This window comes from Dasypus novemcinctus, chromosome 3 (genome assembly GCF_030445035.2).
Source record: "Dasypus novemcinctus isolate mDasNov1 chromosome 3, mDasNov1.1.hap2, whole genome shotgun sequence".
Classification (NCBI taxonomy): Eukaryota; Metazoa; Chordata; class Mammalia; order Cingulata; family Dasypodidae; genus Dasypus; species Dasypus novemcinctus.
Genome location: NC_080675.1, coordinates 104,541,025 through 104,561,911, shown reverse-complemented (window position 1 = coordinate 104,561,911; position 20,887 = coordinate 104,541,025). Strand labels below are relative to the sequence as shown.

At 39.6% G+C, this 20,887-nt stretch overlaps 1 protein-coding gene across 2 annotated transcripts in view; it reads right to left on the bottom strand.

The window, feature by feature from the left end:
- Nucleotides 1-20,887, bottom strand: part of FMN1 (formin 1) — a 451,599-nt gene that overhangs the window by 384,023 nt on the left and 46,689 nt on the right. The window lies entirely within an intron of this gene.

Here is a 20,887-nt window from a genome sequence, read left to right as displayed (position 1 = left end):
ATAATGATGAATATCATTGTAGATTATGATTCAAATTAAATATAATATTATTGAAGTATCTAGTTTGGTGCCTAGTACATAATAAATAATAAATGATGTATTGCGGTTATTATCAGTTGTTAGGGCCCAATAACCAGAGGCACAACCTGTCTGCTATAGCACTGGAAGGACCAAAGTCAATATATGGAAAATACACAGAATAAAGGGATATGAGAAGAGGAAAGAAGCAAGTGCCAACTCTGGGAATAGACCCCCAAGAAATGCTGAAACATTATAATTGATTGCTTACACTTGTGGGGATTAGATTTCTCTCAGATATCCTAAAGAGAGTAGGTTGAAGATACATCACCAACTCTTGGCCATTGGACTCTGCAGCTGTTGTTCTTTATTCCTATTAGCTTCTACCCATTTCATTTTTCTTTCCTGTGGCCAATACAGTGCATAGCCTATGTGGGTATCCCTATTTTCCTGATTTCCTCCTTTGCTATGCCTTCCCCAAGCACAATTTGGCAGGAACCCCCAAGCCTTTTCCAGTGAGGCTCTCTGCCTTTTTCTCTAACCTCTCAACACAGACACACAGAGGCTTGAACTTGCCTTGCCAGTCTCCATTTTCAAAGCTATCTCCTCCTAGCAGGACACCATCACTGTTTGTCTTGGATTCACTGCCTACACAGTTTTGATTATGCAAATCGGTAGGATTCTCTAAGTATGAAGACTATGAATTCGAGCTCTGAAACCTGCCCAGATATCCCTTTATATGTGTATGTTCCCCCATGTGGGAGGAGATGGCAGCCATAGCAGGGGCAGAGGCAAGAGGAAGGGTTCAGGATGAATGGTCGGAGCAACTCTATCCCAAACTCTGCTCTGGACCTTTGCCACCTCTGTCCTAGCGTGAAAGTCACCTCATATTTCAAGTCCCCAGAGATCTTCATGAAATCTCATCCCACATCTATTCTGTCAGAGAGCAATGTGTCTGAGCTCTAGGCATCGCAGAAAACATTGCTGTCCTCTGAGATGGGAAATGGGTGGAAAACCAGGGAAAGGGAGGGAAAGAGAGAAGGGGGGAGGAAGGGACGGAGGGGGGAGAGGGAGAGTGCACTCACAGCTACATCCAACTCCAGACCTCAGAAATGGTTCAGTGGAGTGCCCAGCGACTCAAAGAGCTCAGGCTTGAAAGAACTTTGCCCAGAGATTCCTTACTGACCCATCCTCATTTCATAGATTAAGTTCATTTCTCAGGAACCTCATCATTCTTATCAAGGTCACCCAGCAGGTTAGTGGCAGAGCCAGGACCACAACCCAGGTCTTAGAGAGCTGAGGGAAAACTGGAAGCTTTATAAAATTTAAAATCAAGTTTTTGTTTGTTTTCTTTGAGGATATGTCCTCCTTTTTTTTTTTTCAAGGAAGGTTTCAAATTTTCTTCTAGTGAATATTTTCAAACATATGCAAAAATAGAATCAATGATGTAAGTCCCACATATCCATTACCCAACATAATTGTGAAGATTTTACAGCACTTGCTTATCAAACCCTTTCCTTTATTTTTAACCTAAGCATTTTAAAACATTCCTGGACCTCATATTATTTCATGCTTTAGCATGCAGCTGTTTAAAAATATGGTACTTTCTCCCCTCAGTGATTTTCATACCTTTGTAGGGCCCCACCAATGGAATTTCTTATTCTGTAGGTTTGGAGTCGGGCTGAGAATGTGCATTTCTAATGTGTTCCCAGGAGACAGAGATTCTATGAGGTCAGGGGCCGCACTTTGTGAACCACTGTCTATATAATCACAATACCCTGTCACACCTAACAAATTTAATAGTGATTCCTCGGTAACATCTCATATCTAGTCCATATTCATTTTCCCTGATTGTCTCAAAAATGTCTCATTAGAGTTTGTTTCAATCATATTTCTAACAAAGCCCACATATTGCATTTGATTGTTTTGTTCCTTAAGTTTCTTTTACAGGTGTCTACCCGAGAGGTGGAGGGCGCCTTGTCACTCATGGACTTCCCCCAGGTGGGAATGTCTACGGAGTGTCTGTGCCAGGTGTGGAAGAGACACCTGTTCATGATCCTACATCAGCCGTGCGGGTGGTGGGTTGTACCTCATTAAACAGGCGGGGACACTGGGGGTACAGACAGGTGTGGAGACTTGCCCAGGGGCACTGCCTGTGAACAGAGCTGGGCCAGGCAGCATCGGCAGTGGGTCAGGTAGGGTGGGTGGGTGCAGGGAAGGGACCAGCATGGTTGGTCTGCTTTCCAGGATGTGAGGGCAAGGTGGGCAAGGCTGCCATGCAGCTGGTCCCCGGCCACACCTTCGACGGGCAGAAGCTGGACCGGCACATCCATGTGTGGCTTCCTGTCTAGGCTGTTCCCCATTTCATCCGTATCCAGGTGAGCCCAGGTCGGTGGGATTGGGCAGTGGGTGGTCATGGCCTGGGGGAGACATGGTCATTGGGTCATGGGCACTGTCCTGGCAGGACGTCCTGGAGGTCACAGGCACTTTCAAGCTGGTGAAATCCCGACTGGCACATGAGGGCTTCAACGTGGATGCCATCTCTTGACCCATTGTTCATACTGGATCACTGAGCCCAAGTCTTCCAGCCCCTGACACCAGAAACCTACCGGTCTGTGTGCGATGGAACCTGGAGGCTCTAACCAGCATGCCAGTCCACTGGACACCTGGAGAGGCAGGGCCCGATGCCGACCACCACCCCAGCCTGTAGGATCTCCTCTGCCCCCAATTTCCATGGGATCATCAGGAATCACAACTCCACCATTTGCCAGCAGTACTGGATGAGACATGAGGGGCGGTACTATAGCCCTGAGCAAGAATAAATTCAGATGTGTGCACAGTGTTTTGCACGTGTGTGGAGGAACAAGGGAGGCATGCATGTGCAGCTCCCTGCCTCCCCCCCCCACCAACTCCCAGATGCCTTCCTTACCTAGGAGGCCCCTCGGTCTCCCAGCTAGGGACCTCGGCTAGGCAAAGCCAGGGGTATGGAAGGAGCCAGCCAGCCTCGCAGCCACCCCGATTGGTGAAACACCAGAGGTGCCTCCACCTGTGGGTGTTTGGGGACTACGAGAGCACTGTGCCTGAGGCTGGGCCTGAGCCCAGGGTGGGTTAGTGAAAACAGTTGTGAAGCAGGCTAGTAAGATACGGAATTAATAGATGGATCTGGAACCTGGCAGAGAGTCCATGTGGACATCAGGAACCCCCAAGATGGCTGCTGGAGGAACCCCACCCTCAAGATTCGGCTATCCTGAACAAAGACTTCTTCTGGGAGCAAGGAAAAGCCCTGGATGTTTCCTAGGGATTTTATCATTGGGTCCTCACTAGGGGATTGATGCATGGGGTAATCAATCAAAACAGCAAACAGCTGGAATCCCTCCCCTGCCATTAGCAAAGGGGTGGAATAATTAATAGTTTATAAAGACAGAATGCGCTCGCCCTGCTGTCTTGCTTCTGGACTCACTCCTGCCCTCTGTGCGCACTGCTCTTGCCATTTTTCCTCTGCCACATGGCCATGCAAGTATACCTGGGGATTTATAATTTATAATGGGGAATTGTACTTTTTAATCAGCCTCTTTATCCCCTTTCACTCCCTTCCTCCTACCTGGGACCCCTGCTCTGTTATTTTCTCCCATTTCTCTTCCCTCCCTAACTGAATAAATTACTGACCTAACTAAAAAATTTTTTAAAAGTTTCTTTTACATATTTTTAGACCAATCTGTTTCCCCCGTACCCATTTTCTCTTTTAAAAAAAAAATGCCTTTGACTTGAAGAAAACAGGCAAGCCCCACATTATGGATTTATCCATTTGCTTGCTCCTGGCATTGCTTAATGTATTCCTCTACTTTGCGTATTTCCTGTAAACTGGGAGTTAGCCCCAGGTGCCCGATTAGACACAGATTCAGAGATTTTGGCAAGAATGCTCAATAGGTGGGGCTGTGTGTAGCAAAATCAAGTTATAAAGTCTTTAACTAGAAGGGAAAGGATTGTTACATACATTTTTAAAACACCACCTATTTTTAAACTGTTTCCAAATAACTTGTGCCCTTTATACTAAAGCACACCCACCTCACTTGAATCTTTATAGATCCCTTTTCTTCCCCAAAGAAAGAAATAATTTCCCAGATTCCTCTAGTAAGCCATGCATCTGGGCCCTAGTTCTTGATCACTCTAGTCATTTTACATATTCACCCCAAGCATAATGAAGTTCTATGCAAGTTAACATTTATTCAATGAAATCTGACCAAAGGATCATCCCCTCCTCCTTCCTCAGCTCTGCCCTCAAAGATCATAGCCTTGAAGAGAACAATGAGAAAGTATGATTTCTTTCCAGGCAAATACCTGCCAACTGATGAGGAAAATGACTTGGTTTCTAAACCACCAAGGCTGTTATTTGCAGCTATTGCTGTTTTGAAACCCACCTCTAAGCTACTCAGATCCCAAAAGAAACATTCTCTAGCACACACTAAACAGGAGCCTACCTCTTGAACAAGCACAACTCCCCAAGTACAGAAGTGGTGTCCAGAAGGTGCCTAGTAAATGGAGGCAAAACAAGCTGTTTGGAAAGGAAAAAGTATCACTGTTGTGGAGGCAGTGGCCATTGGAGTTTCTGAGGGTAGAGAGGGAAAAATAGGTGTAATATGGGACTTGGGAATTGTACTGAAGGACATTACAACGACAGATACAGACCATTATAAATCTTGCCATAACCTACAGAATTGATAGGGAGAGAGTGTAAACTATAATGTAAATGATAATCCACTCTTAGTGCAATTCTCCAAAATGTGTCTATCAATTGCAAAGAATGTACCACACTTATGAAAGAGGTTGCTAATGTGTGCAAAGGTGGGAGGTGTGGGAAGCAGAGGGAAAAAGGAATCCCCTATATATTTTCTGTAACAATTATGTAATCTAAGTATCTTTTAAAAAATAAAAAAAATGAAAAGACAAAAAAAAACCCCAAAAAACAAAACCAAGCTGTTCGGGAATGAAATAGTCCCTAAAGGATAAAAGTGACAAGAATAAGCCAGTAAGTAGAATTTCTCCTTGAGAATAATTATAAATTCCACTTCCTAAAATCTAAAAAGTATGGATGACTTTTTTTTTGAGGTACCAAGGGGATTGAATCTGGGACCTCACCTGTGGGAGGCGGGAGCTCAACACCTTGAGCCAAATCTGCTCCCTATGGATGACAGTTTAAGTCATTTTGACAGATTAGACTTTCATGAAAATGCTTTATAATGGCAAAATTACCTTCTCAGTCACAAAAGAACATTTACCTAACTCAGCAATTTTTTAAAACTTCAAAGGATGAAAATTCAAAAATAATAAACTATAATATATTGCCAAAGAATTCTCTTACAGGTGTTCTCATTTCTTTTCCTGTACACACACACACACACAAAAAAAAAACAAACCACGAGATGGTAGGAAACACAGATTCCTAAGGGTTAAAGGAAATTCCATACAATTAGCCTAACACTGTTGGGGACTTTGTAATAAATGTCAATTCCCCATGTCTCAGTCACTATATTTTATGAAGCTTATTAGTGATTTTCTACAATCCTATATTGAGGAAGGGAGAAAAGAAGTTGTGTGTCCTGGCAGTCAATTAATTAATGATGAGCAGATTCTTCTAATCTCTTCTCCTGGTGAAATGAGAGAACAGGAGAGGATGAGGCAACAACACACTGACAAATGAAGACAGTGATAACAATATCCTTTGCTTAATTAATTCACAAACTACTGAAACCAGCTTTTATGAAATCTGCCCACTGATCTTATCTGAATACTTGTACTGAAATCCAGCAATTCTTTTCCTGTGCAGTTTCTATGGAGAAGAATGGTGGGAAATGAGCAGAGGAATTTGTTGTGGAAATCAGAAATACATACTCCTATCTTCACTGGTACATCAAATTTATGCCCAACTGTTTTGAATATACAATCAAAAGGTAGGTTCTTTGAAAATACATATCCTAGGACAATACAGCAAAGCACTTAAAGCTTCAATGAGATTGAGAGGGCAAGTGCAGTATCAGCACTCAAACGAGAAGTGTTACTAGCAGTTGCAGTTTGATTTCGCACAGCCTAATGACAGAATTACTTACAGTGCCCCGTACCTGATACTTTAAATGAGCTCTCTTACTTACTCTTCATAATAACCTGGTGAAGTATATTTTGTTATTCCCATTGTAGAGAATAGAAAACTGAGACAGAGATTGTATGACTTGCATTAGATCATAGCAGCAGAATTTAGATTCAGATATAAACTTGACTCCCCATGTTTTTCCCTGATGCCCGCTTCCAACCTTACATCCATGCAGTCAAGTACAGAGAAACCACATAATTTGAAAAGCTATAATTTATTAAGTTTTAATAAATCAACAGTCTCACCAAGAAGAAGAGAAAACATATATACAGAGATTAATGGATGAGATCCCTACGAACCTTTCAGAGAGACAAAACAGCATTAATCACAGCTTTCTTTTAAAAAAAAAAAAAAGATAAAGCATCTATTACAGAGGGAAGAAAACCTTCTTTGTTTGCTAAGCAACACTTCAGGCACAGGTTAACTTTAGAAGACAAGTGAAGCCTGGGTGTATATTTTGTTTTTAGAATGACAGAATCAGAATATTTAGTGCCAAGAGATCCTCAAAGATTAGTAACTCAGAGATGTATTCTAAGTTTCTCATTTTACCAATGAGAAAATAGAAGTTCAGGGATAAAACTAATGTTCTTTTACTTAGGATATAACACAATTATTTAATAGAATCTTTATCATTATTTGCTTAATTAATGAGCAAGTAAATTCTTAATTTACTTTTTAAACCTTTATAGCTTACTTCATATTGACCAGGAGTCTAAATTATTATATTGCTCTGGAAAAGTTGCTTATCACTTTGAGTTTAGGTGTTGGTGAAAATTAATTGTTAATGGTACAAAATCCACTAGGCAATTGCCTCTTGGGGAAGTTTCAAGGTCTCCAAATAACTACCTAGCTATTGTAACCTTAATCCAAAGTCACTAAAGAGCTACAGAAGTTTCTCATTATCTTCAAATTAGTGGTGGCAACAGTATATGGAGAAAAGGAAAGGAGCGAAACTGCAGTTAGAAAATCTGGACTATTCTATCACTGAACAGGACACAGTGGATGGAACCTCATTTTCATTATCTGTAACATGAAGGCACCGGACCAAAGGATCTCCCAGTTTTAATATTTTATAATTACTGTAAGATGGGACAAATACAACTAAATCATATACTCCCATGTGAAGTACAAACTGTAAAAAGGAAATTAGAAAATTTTCAAATGCCTTGAATGTATATGTTTCTAAAGACTTAGATTTCCTATGGAAGATTTTTTTGTTTTTTAAATGTGTAAATGTATTTTATGTCTCCAGGCAAAGTATACTTATTTCATTTTTTCCAGGATTAAAATAAATCCTGATGGTTCCAATAGGGAGAAATACACCTAGAAGAAAAGCAATGAATAACATATAAACACAACTTTTTTGTGCTTATGCAGCTTTCCACCTAAGATAAAAAGAATCAGGTTATCCACTCACCACCTTCAATTCAATTAAGAGTGGGAACTACATGTTCCACTGCAAGTGATAAGCAATTAAAACTTTTCAAAAATAAAGTTTATCTTAAACTAATTTTAGTAGATACATTAAAAGGAAAACAAGGCAACCATTATGGAGTATTTGACTTTATATTTTGAAGGGATTCTGGTCTTAGGGAATAGCCACTGGGGGAGGGAACTGGTTCATTCAGCCACTCAATATATATATAATTAGTCAAGACCCAGACATTAAGATAAATTTCAGAGGCAACAGATGATTCCTGCTCTCCAGGGGCTCACAATCTCGTGTCAGAGACTCAAACGGAAACAAAAAACAACAACAGTAAGTGCGTTAAAATGACCATGAACAAAGTACTATCCAGAATACATAACAGGAAATGCTTAATGCTGACCAGTGAGTTTAGCAGAGCTTCATGGGAAAGTTGACATTTGTGCTGAGTCTTTAGAGAGGAGTACAAGTTCACCAAAGAAATAGCAGGTGCAAAGGCCAGGAACAACAAAAGGAAGGAAGGAAAAGGAAGGGGAGGAAAGAAGGAGGAAGGCATTATAAAATAAAGATGTTTTTCAATCTAATGTGTATGAAATACAAGTATTTTATTAATACTTGTTCTACTTGCTCAATTTCCCTAATTGTTGCTCTTGAGGCTGAGCATATTTTCATATGCTGTACAAGCATATACTCATTCATCATGCAGACATTCTCTTAAGTGAATTGACTATTTTCTTTGCCAATTTTTTTCTCATGGGTAGTTGCTTTTTCTTTATCAATATGAATTCTTTATATATTTTGGATGCTAATTCATTGTCAGTCATAAGTGTGGCAAATACCTCCTACCACCCTTCGACTTTTCTTTTTACTTTTAAATATCATTTATAATTAAATCATTTTAATTTAATTTTAGTTTACTTTAATATAGACAAATTTACCAATAGTCTTCTTTATGGTTTGTGCTTTTAAGAAACTCTTCTCTAATTCTTCCATATTTTCTTCTAAAATCTATAAAGGTTTGCTTTTTACATTTCAGTTCTAAAGCCATCTGAAATAGTTTTGTGCATAATGTGAGGTTATCCATAGGAATAACCACTTGTCCCAGCATCATATGTTAAATAATTTATCCTTTCATAGAATTTGTGAAGTCAACTGTCACTGGTAGGATTCCCTAGGAAACAGACTGAGGAAGAGATTTTCATGCAGAAGATTAAGGGCGGAATGTCAGTGGGAACAACTCCTATAGGACGGTGAGGGAAGCAGGACTGGGCAGAAGGATATGCAAATGGAGCACAGGCCTCAGCTGGGCACAGGCAGGACAGGGGCCTAGCTAGCCTTTGTTCCCTCTCACACACGCCAGTCATTGGATGGCGCTGCTCCCGAGCAGGGGTTGTAACCTCTGGCAAGGCAGTTGCCTTTGGCAGTGGGCAACCCCTGGGGAGAGCATCACTCAGCAGCTGAGGCAATGAGTGCTTTGGTCTTGAGGGGTATCTGGGTAGCACGCACAGTGTCCACTACACTGCCTTTGTCATTTATTAATTCTCTAGTTTTTGACTCACTATTATATTCAACTCCTTTTCCTAGGAAATGATTCCCAGACAGATGTCCAACCTGGTCTCCTGCTGTGCATGTAATCTAATTTATCAATAGCCCCTTCAAATATATTCCTATAACCAGACCAAAAACTCTAGATTCATCAGACTACATGGAGTACATTAGCACATTTTCACCCTTGATATGCAGATCTATTACTAATAAGACTGGCCTTTTTAAAAAAACAAACAAAACAGCCATGTTGCCCAACTGACTCAAAATCAGTATGCTGTCAACTAAACTGAAAGCCGATACATCCTATATCTTTCACTTGAAAATGGGTATTTTAAATCTAAATGCAGTATGTTTCCAATATCCTCTTAACTTTAATTGTGTTCCATTTACCTTAGGAAGAAGTTAACAAGGGTCGAGTCTATCATTTAACACCTCTCTCCATTTCAGTTTTTCTCTAAATCTGATTAACAATGATAAGATATTGAAAAGAAAAGATTTAAATAGAACACCAGGTAGGTGGTGATGAATATTGTGTCATGCCAATGATATCTTTCTACATTTTGGCACAGGATCATTCATCAACAGTCCAAGTACAAATGTTCAACGGGCTGCAGACCCAGCATTTTTTAATGCAGCCACTATCTTCCAGCCACTCAGGGCAGGCACCTTATAGAGTCACCCTTGGCTCCGTTTTCCTCAACTACAGATCCAGTCAAATTCATTGAAGTTTTTTTTTTTTTTTTAATTTTCGCAGGTATTTTTTTTAAAGATTTATTTATTTATTTATTTATTTATTTCCTCTCCCTCCCCCTTTTCTTGTCTGCTTTCTGTGTCCATTTGCTGTGTCCGCTTGTCTCCTCTTTAGGCAGCACTGGGAACTGATCCTGGGACCTTCCACAGTGGGAGACAGGTGCTCAATCTCTTACATCACCTCAGCTCCCTGGTCTGCTGCATCTCTTATTGTCTCCCCGCCGTGTCTCTTTTTGTTGTGTCATTCTGTGGGCCAGCTTGCCACACAGGCCAGTCTGCCTTCACCAGGAGGCCCCGGGAATCGAACCCTGGACCTCCCACATGGTATGCAGGAGCCCAATCACTTGAGCCACATCTCCATCCCAAATTCATTGAGTTTTGAGTTCAGCAACTTTTGGGAACTAGCCTTTATTACCCCCAACACCAAGATAATTAAAGAGCCTTTTAATCCTTACCCATTTTAATTCTCATGTTTCATTGCCAGAACTATTTGTCTTGATAGACAAAAATGATAAGGTGTATTTCCCTTTACTGGTTTCCTACCTGGAAGAGATGACAGTAAATGGTGTCCCCTGAAGAATGAGAAAGTAGATGCAGCTTCAAAGGATGTGGTCTGCAGAGAATATCCAGTTAACTTTGAGCTCCTTTAATATAGATGCTATTGGGCTCTCTAAGGAATGTGAAAGAATATTGTTCTTTTTGAGGCTCCCATTTTAAAGACAAAAATAATTCCTTACATTTGTAAACCACTCACATGTACACTCCCATTTAGTTCTCATGATAACTCTGAAAGAGTAATATTACCTTCGGTTATACATGAGAAACCTGAGAGTAGGAGAAGTGGTATCTTGCTCAAATTATATAGCCAATAATTGACAGAGGCAGCATTTGAACTTGGGTTTACTAGTTTAAAGGCAGGGACTTTAGCCCAATCCACCTCACCCTAACAGTTGTATGAATTATAGTGTTTATCACAAAAAGGAAAAACAAAAGCCCTCAAAGGGCTGATGAGTTCTCAGGGGGCAGCCCAAAATTCTCTGGAAGGAAAATAGTGTCCAACTGACATAGAAAAGTGGTTTTTCTCCAGTGCCACACAAGACAAGCTTTTTAAAAAAGATTTATTTTATTTATTTCTCTACCCTTCCCCCCGTTGTCTGCTCTTTGTGTCCATTCACTGTGTGTTCTTCTGTGCCCACTTATATTCTTGTCCCTGTGTGTGGCGTCACTTCTGGGTGGGCTGTGCTTTTTTCATGCGGGGCGGCTCTCCTTACGGGGCGCATTCCTTGCACATGGGGATCCTCTACATGGGGGACACCCCCGCATGGCACGGCACTCCTTGTGTGTGGCAGCACTGTGCATGGGCCAGTTCACCACATGGGTCAGGAGGCCCTGGGTATAGAACCCTAGACCCTCCCTATGGTAGACGGATGCTCTATCAGTTGAGCCACAACCGCTTCCCACAAGCCAAGATTTAAGAGCTTCTGCAGCAAAGAGGCTGGAGGAAATGCTTTTGTAACTCAAGCTCTTTGTGAGATTAGTCCTACACTATCATAAGATTTTCCAAGACATTTGCTCTTAGAGGAATTAGAAAGATGGAAACAAAAACGTAGTTCTATTCTTTAGAATAAAGCTGCAGATGTGTGATTGGTATATCTTACTTTATAGATGAAATCCTATAACTCAACCAATATTTGCTGATAACAGAAAACCAGTTATAAAATCTATATACTGAAAGACTAATGGATGCTTAAATACAATTTGGGGAGCAGCCTCTTGAACCACATGATAGCAACTGGCACTTGGCAGACACTGAGAGTTATTTGAAGACATCTGTATTGAGACCAGAATAGTTAATATTATGATTAACTGTAAAAAAGTTGTGATCACAGCAACATATGTCAGAGAGGGGAATATTTAAGAACAGCATTCTACCTTCCCCTATTAAAGAGATACACAAGAACTGGTTCTTTGTAGGCAAATTAAAAAGTTAAGAAACTTACTTATGTTTACAAGTAGATAGGTCTATAATAACTATTCAAAATCATTAAAAAATGGCTATGTGGGAATTAAATTCTCTCTCAAGGATAACTATATCATTTACCTAAAATAAAACATTTGAGATTAAAGGATTTCAGGTTTATTTAAAATCCTTTCAAAAAATGATTTTATTTCAATATAATACTAATGTTTCAATACTTCAATATAATAATTTATGTTTTTATCCTGGCCTCCACTAAAGTGGTTAAATAAAGACTGCTTGGCCCCACCCCTAGAATTTTTGATTCAAGGTCTGGGAAACAGAGCCTAAAAAATTGTATTTCTAACAAGTTTCCTGGTGAATCTAATGCTGCTTGCCAAGGGACCACACTTTGATAGCCACAGTTCTAAATGATGCTGACTCTCCCACAGGTTAGAATTTCCTGTAATCACACCCTATTTTCCAAATAATAAATCCCTTGTGAATAACAAACAAAAATTTATCCCACAATTATTTACTGAGCCAGCATTTATGTAGTATATGCTGCCAACTAGAGACACAAAGATGAATGAAGCTAGTCTCTTTTTCATCAAGTTCATATTCCAGACAGACATGTAAACAAATAATTATCATCAGAAAGTGCATGTGACTCAACTGATAGAGCGTCCATCTACCATATAGAAGGTCCAGGGTTCAATCCCAGGGCCTCCTGACCTGTGTGGTGAGCTGTCCCACACACAGCGCTGCCACATGCAAGGAGTGCCATGCAGCGGTGTTCCCCACATAGGGGAGCCCCACATGCAAGGAGTGTGCCCCGCAAGGAGAGCTGCCCCATGCAAAACAAGCACAGCCCGCCCAGGAGTGGTGCTGCACACACAGAGAGCTGATGCAGCAAGATGACACAACAAAAAGAGACACAGATTCCTGGTGCCACCTACAAGAATGCAAGTGGACACAGAAGACACACAGCAAATGCACACAGAGAACAGACAACTGGGGGGGGGGAGGGAGAGAAATAAATAAAAATAAATCTTAAAAAAATTATTATTACCATGCAATGCAATTAACATCACATGTAATATTCCATGAGAGTATGGAGGAAGAAGTGATTCATTCTAAAGTGAGGGACATCAGAAGGCTTTATAGAGGAAATAACATTAAGGATTTTTTTGTTTTATATTTTAAAATAATTTTAGACTTATAGGAAAGCTCAAAAATAGTACAGAAACTACTCATATACATTTCACCCCGCTTCCCCTAACTTTAAGATCTTCCATAACCATAGTTAGGATTTTTTGAAGGAAGCATCAGAATTTATCAGAGTATCCCATGCCAACAGATAATGCATGAATAAAACTATTGAGACATGAAATAGTAAAAGTAATATGTAAACTTTTTGGAATTTTGTGCACCAGATACTGTGTCAAACACCTTAAATATATTTTATCACTCAATCCTTACAACAACTCCATTAAGTATTTATTATAAGATCTACATCATAGATACTATCACTCCTATTTATAGATGAGGAAATTAAGCAGTTGCCAATTTTCTGATAGGTAGTCAAACTGGGGTTTGATGCAGAGTGCATACACACTCTTAACAAGTATACTATGATTATTAATAGTATGACCCAGAAATAGAGAAAAGTCTCTTGGGGATACAGATTAAGTTACATTAGGGAATGTTGGGGGGATGGGGTTCTGGGAGTGGTAGCAGAAGAAAATGCCAGAGAAGGAAGAGGCCAGTCCTAGATAATGTAAGGGTACAATACTGTGGTGGTTTAATGGTCACTATTATGTGTCAACTTGGCTGGGGTATAGTTCCTAGTTATTTACTCAAACACTATCTAGGTATTGCTGTGAAGGTATTGTACTGATGTGGTTAACATCTACCTTTGACCTTAAATAAAGATTAGCCTCTTTAATGTGGGAAAGCCACATTTCAGTGGAAAGCTCTAAGAACAAAAACTGAAGTTTCCCAAAGAAGAAATCCTGCCTGAGTTTCCAGCCTGCCAGCCGGCCTACACACACACACACACACACACACACACACACACACACACGTTTGTTTTTCTGGAGAACCCTCTTACAGGCAAGCAAATTTCTAAGGTAGTCCCCAAGATTCCCCTCCCTTTAAAATCTCATCCCTTAGAGTGACAGCAGGACTTGTAACTATGAAAATATATCACTCCATGATTAGGTTATGTTATATGGTAAAGGAGAACAAATTTTGCATATGTAATTAAGGTCCCAGGTACTCTCACGTTGCTCCACAGACTAGGGGCTTCAAATTCTTATGCCATTATCTAGGTCTGCAGGTTCTTTCCTGGTCTTGACTTCTACGTCCACTTGTCCTACAACTCATTCCCTAAGGAGTCTGCACTGGTAGGTAATAGCAGGAGCTTTATGGGAAAATTAGTATAATGACTTAGGAGTTTTGTGTATACCTTTTGGAAATCAATCTCATGGCCTCAACTTATATTTACATTGTACACAAGCTTTCCAGGAACAGTGCTTTCACACAGAGGGTAAACTTCAATGGCGGGCATCAGCCGCTCAGCTGGTGGGCCTTGCAGGACCCCTGAATCACATCCTGGAAGAGTTCTCAAGTTCACAGATGTGTTGGGTCATAAAGTGCACCTCTGTGGCTGTGCTGGCCTTTGATCATGCATAATGCAACATGGTTAATCTGTGACCAGCAAAACACATGAAAAGGTAAGCCGCCTCTGGTTTTTATTTTGATTTTGATTACTTGGGCTACCCCTCAGTGAATAGCTTTGACAATAAAGTCAAGTCTCATTTTAAGATTAAAAAAGGTCAGCTCTGTTTAAGTTGGTCAAGTTGCAAAGTTATTGCAATTAAAAAAGCAGTTTCTTTGTTCACAAAGATGTTTGGCTTAGAGGACCCAAGTTTCATTTAACTTCATTCCAGTCCTCTGAGTGCATTTAGATTCCTAAACTTATGCAGAGATGAATAGTTTTAAGTTTAGTTAAAAATAAAACATTATCTAGCACTGATAATGATTATATTGATAGTAATCACATAATATTGCATGAACCTAGTTTCATTTTGTTTAACACAATTGGGAAAAATCTGTCATGGCTGCCTATTTGCAGACCAAGTTTTCTCATCATTCACCCATCCATTTATTCATTCATTCAATTAAATATTTGTTGAGTACATGTTATTTTCCGGTTACTGAAACTGATTCTAGATATATAAATGATGAATGAGACATCACTCCTGGCTTTTATACTGCTTTTTCCAAAAGTAAAAAAGTAAATAAACTTCTGTTTCATTTCTGATGTGGTTTATCACCAGCAGAAACAGTTTTCAAATGAAGATGGGATACCAAGTGTATGACAGGGACAAATCCACTTTATTCGGCTGTAGCACACAAGTTCAAGGAATTTCCAATCATCCTGTTTGACTGACCCTGGAGCAATCTGCCACTCACAGTCACTGTCTTGTCTCTAAATTGGGAGGTTGTATTTGATTAACGTCAACAGCCACAAATATTTAATTATATCAGCACGTATTGACCACCATGTGATAAATTATGGAAGGAACTAGAAATGGTTCATCCAAAGTTAAAGATAGGGTCCTATATTCAAAAACTTGTTGGGAGATCAGGATTAACACATGAAACAATGAGAGAAAGTACTTTTAAATATATAAATATGATAAAATGTAGACAATTAAGGTTCAAAACCTATTGTTTGACAATAAATGGTATAGGAATCAGAGAGACAAGAATATTATTAGTTGCAGAAACTGAGAAAGCTTTATAAATGGGAGATGTAGCTAGAGGTGGTTTAGAAAGACTTGGTAGGAAGAAAGGAGATGTTTATCTTTTCCTTTTGCCATTTCATTTTTTAATTATGATTTCATATTGTAATATTTCAGTAATCAGACGTGCAATTCCAATTTCTTTGTTACTCAATTAATTTAAAAATAAAAACACCCTGATTAAATCTAAGAGCTACTGAGAGAACCAGTTTTAGTCTAGACCCCATTGAAGTATGTCAGAGGTATAGTATATGACCCCTACAAGGTTTTTTTAAATTGGGTAAAAAATATAAAATTAACCTACAAAAAACAATGAGAACACTAAAGATGCTATTTAAGGAAGTACCTTAAAAGACAGAAGCAAATATATCAGCTTTAATCAAGAGGAAACCAAGAAATCCACATAGAATAAGTAATTGTGAACTCTTATTTGTACCATCACCTCATCACTGGAAAACAAAGAGTAGATTATTGAATCTTTTTGCGCCCCATGAACTAATATCAAACTGTAATTATAACAAAGCTAATATTCCCTAGAGTTTTATAAAGTATTTTCATTACATTATTTTATTAAATTCTTACAAGAAAACCATGATTTGATATTATTCCCTCCAGCTGCGGCAGTCAGAGGGAGTAAGAACAGGGTACGACACCAGGGTTTCTCTTGCTTTACCAATTTTGATGCTCCCTCCCCCCAACACACCAATCTCTCTTCAGTCATTCTAGGAATCACACGTGCTCATAGGTATAATTCTCCCCACCATCACCACTCTCTTCTCTGTTTCTGGCAGCTGAAGTTGCCTCCTGATAATCCAGCCCACCTCTCCCATTTCTCCTTAGAACTAAATAAAATCTGGTCTAGTCCTGCTAGGTTTATTCCACAATATATCCTATCAAGTTATACTTCAAGAGCACCTCAGGTAGGAGAGCGTCTCTTTATCCATGGGTTTGCTATATTCTGCTACATAGAATATAGCAAACAGTCTTGCTTTCAATGTCTTAAAGAAATTTTAGTAGAGATACTTTTCAAATTTTCACTCTGCTTTTTTCATCGCAGTTCTCTCTCCCTAGGATCCAAGCATGAGATTGTGGGGGCTGAGTGAGTGAGGAAATCTGGAGTATACACATAATGCTATTTTCAGTGTTGCCCCTCCCCTCTGAGGCTGGCACACTCCAATGTGCCTTAAGTCCTGCTTTCCTCAGGATGAGTTCTTTCCTGTGACAATCCTCTGAGTTCTCAAGCAAAAGACTCCTGACAGGCCCAACCACCTAATTATCCAGACATGCCCAGACATGTCTGAATCCAAAGGAGAAAAGAGTGTGGCCTCAAGCGGTACATTTATTTACTCCCTCCATAATTCCCCTTGACTAACCTGCCCATATATAACCTGGAAGCCAAGAACTGTAATTGTTCACAAGATTATTTCTGGATTCTCCCTTCAAACTCCAAACTCAAACTCCAAATTTAGGCTTAAAAAATAAACCTGTCATAACATTTTAGGAAAAACAAGTGTAACCTGGACGACCCAACTGAACGCTTTATTACCAGTAAAACTGTATTACAGGGTTTACAAAAACCTGTATCTCAGTGTTCAAAACACTCACTCACTTGCGTTGCATGATTCCAGTCTTGTCTTAGAATCTTCTTCCCCACCTAAAGGCTCCAGGGGTTCCAAGAGAATGTGGGAAGACTCCTCATAAGGTTTCTGTGCTTTGGAGACTGCTGTTCTTGCCATCATCTTGTTCTTTTGCTCTCAATCTCTTCACTACCCTTAGGTTGCTACCAGCCTCTTCCAGACTACTGAAGCTGGACTCTGTTCTCCCTGTGGCTGGCAGGAAAGTTTCTGCTTCTCTTGAACAGCTCGTGTATACTGCAAAATTTCTGGGCTCCAATGATAAAGATCTTCCTCTCATGCCCAAGCCCCTTCTCCCAAGCCCCTTCTGCCTAGAGTAGAGAGACTCCTGGGAAGATGGGAAGATGTTTGTGTACAGACATTTTGGCCCAGATTTGTTCTCTGCTGGTACTTGTCTGCCCTATTGCACAATATTCTTCAAGGACCCCCATGAATCCCTCTGCCTCCCATACACGTCTGACTCCCAATACCGACCTAGGTTCAATTTCTTTTATATAAGGTTCTGAGACTCATGGAAAGCATATTGTTCAAAACAACTTATGACTGAAAAAAATACCTCCTAGAACGTTCTGTAAGAGTGAAAAAAACTCCAGAGCATGATATGACAGGAGACTGAGCTGCCAGGGCACACAGAACTCTAGGGAGATTTGACCCAAAACCATAGCCCAAAGGCCACAAATGTGCATTAAATATGGTTCACAGAAGTTACCATAAAAGTGGTTAGGCAATACAGAGTCATTTACCTGATAACAGCTATCAAAAGAGGGTGGGCCAGGGTAGTGTCTACTGTCTCCACAAATCTCCCCCACACCTATGCATCTCCAGAAAAATTCGCAAGCAAACAAACAAAATGTATACCTTCAAAATTCACGACTTTGCTCTATCAATTTAATAAAATGCATGTAATCTCATGACACCTTAAAATTTAAGTCTTTTTTGTTTGTTTTTAAATATATTTTTAAAAGATACATAGATCACACAAAATGCTACCTTAAAAAATATAGGAGGTTCCCATATGACCCACTCCCCATAACCCCCACTTTTCCCACATCAACAACTTCTTTCATTAGTGTGGTACATTCATTTTATTTGATGAATACATTTTAGAGCACAGCTACACAGCATAGATTACAGTTTATATTGTAGTTTATACTCTCTTCCAGTCCATTCAGAGGGTTATGGCAGGATATATAATGTCCTGCATCTGTCCCTGCAATATCATTCAGGACAACTCCAAGTCCTGAAAATGCCCCCATATCACACCACCTTTTCAAATTTAAGTATTTTTTATGGCTAAAAAGCACATGAAAAGATGCTCAGCATCACTAGCTATTAGGGAAATACAAATCAAAATATGTTCAAGTGGTCATAGGGTGTTGTCTCAGTGGGGTGGAGACGCACCCAATAACCAAAAGAATATTGTCTTCCCATACTGAGAAGTCTTGTTACTTTCTCTAATAGAGTGGCAAGAATCCCTAGAGTACAAAGATAGTGCCTAGTGAAGAGGACAGACCAACATGCCAGGCCCTTGCCATTGATGGTTATACTTATGAACCTTGTTCTTGTGAAACTGAAACTTAGCTTAGTATTATATATTGCCTAAGAGTTACCTCCTGAAAGCCTCCTTGTTGTTCAAATGAAGCCTCTGTCTAAGCCAAATTTAGCATATAAACGCATTACCTTACCCCTCCCCCCAATCCCAGTGTGGAACATGACTCCTGGGAACAAGCCTCCCTGGCACCAAGGGATTATTACCAAGTACCAACTTGCAATACATTTGGAAAAAGACCTTGACCAAAAGGGAAAATATTAAATATAAATGAGTTGTTAATGGCTAAGATTTTTCAAAGTAAGTCAGGAGGTCATTCCAGAGGTTATGCTTATGCATAGTCTCAGAAGGATCTCATTGACTGAAACAGTAAACAGTGCCTCAAGCAGCGGTGCTACTGAGAGCTTTAGAGAAATCTAGACACTATAGGTAGGACAGACAATCTCAGGAATTCAGCACCCTGTCAGTAGGCCTTACCTTGGAATATATGTTCCCCAATTTAAGAGTTAAGAGTCATTTATAATTTCCTTATACATGGCTCCTCTTCCCTTTTCTTAGAACCTATAATTAGCACTATACTCATTAAATATGCACACCAGAGACTTAAATCTTCAGTTTGTTCATATGCCAGTTGAGTCCTGAATCTAAGCTGTGTTGTAACCCATACCCTCCAGTTCACTGGACTTGCATAGTACAACAGACAAAATGATGATGATGGACAATCCCCCAAAAAAGGGAGTATCTACAACTGCAAGCAAGGCAGTTTCATCCATCAGTCCCACAGGATCCAAGCCCCCTCTCAATCAGAAACAGAGTGGGCATCACCATCCCAAAATCCTCAAGACTGAGGAATGAACAACCATAAGAGGGAATGCAACTATGGACTAAAGTAGACTAATTATTATTCTAGAGTGGAAGATCTTATAACATTGCTATAAAAGCAGTGGCCACCAGAGGTTCAGAGGGAAGGCAGAGGGAAGTATAGGTGTAACATGGGGACATTTTGGGGATACTGGAATTGTTCTGAATGACACTGCAATGACAGATACAAACAAAACCTATAAAAATGTATGGTGCAAAGTATAAACTATAATGTAAACTACAGATCATGGTTAATAGAAATGCTTCAATATGTGTCCATAAATTGAAACAAACATACCACACTAATGAAAGATGTTGTTAATAGGGAAAATTGTGGGAAAGTGAGAGGGTAGGATATATGAGAATCCTGCTATATTAGTGATGTATCATTTATGAAATCTAAAGCTTACATAAAATTAAATTAAATTAAAATAAAATATTTTTTTAAATGTAAGTATTTTTCTGCCCCAACCAAATATGCTATGAGGTAGAATGGCTGAGTTATGTGAGCAAACATATTCATGAAATCTTTCCCCAAAATTTAACATCTATAAATTTTAAAAACGGTTCTTTCCTTTAGATTTTCTAATGCTATTTCTTTTCATTGTGATGTTAATTCTGCCCTTTTTTAAATTTCTTTAGAATTACTTTAGATGGCTATGTATGGCCTAGAACCACAGACTAGCCACCTTGCTTTAAATTTTGTGCTACTGAATCTAAGAACAGAAAAAACATAAAGGAAAAATGGACAGAAGGTGTTCTTCTTAAGGCCCAATTCAACATTAACCTAGAAAAAAATCACATGCATGGAGCTGCAGTAGCATTTTAAAACATCAGCTCTTTTTTTTTTTTTGTCCTTCTCTTTTTTTTTTTTTTTTAATTTTTTTATTTTTTATTGACTTTGTAATAATATTACATTAAAAATATATATGTGAGGTCCCATTCAACCCCATCCCCCCACCCCCCCTCTCCCCCCCCAACAACACTCGTTCCCATCATCATGACACATCCATTGGATTTTGTAAGTACATCTTTGGGCACCTCTGCACCTCATATACATTGGTTCACATCATGGCCCATACTCTCCTCCATTCCATCCAGTGGGCCCTGTGAGGATTTACAATGTCCGGTGATTGCCTCTGAAGTACCATCCAGGGCAGCTCCATGTCCCAAAGACGCCTCCACCT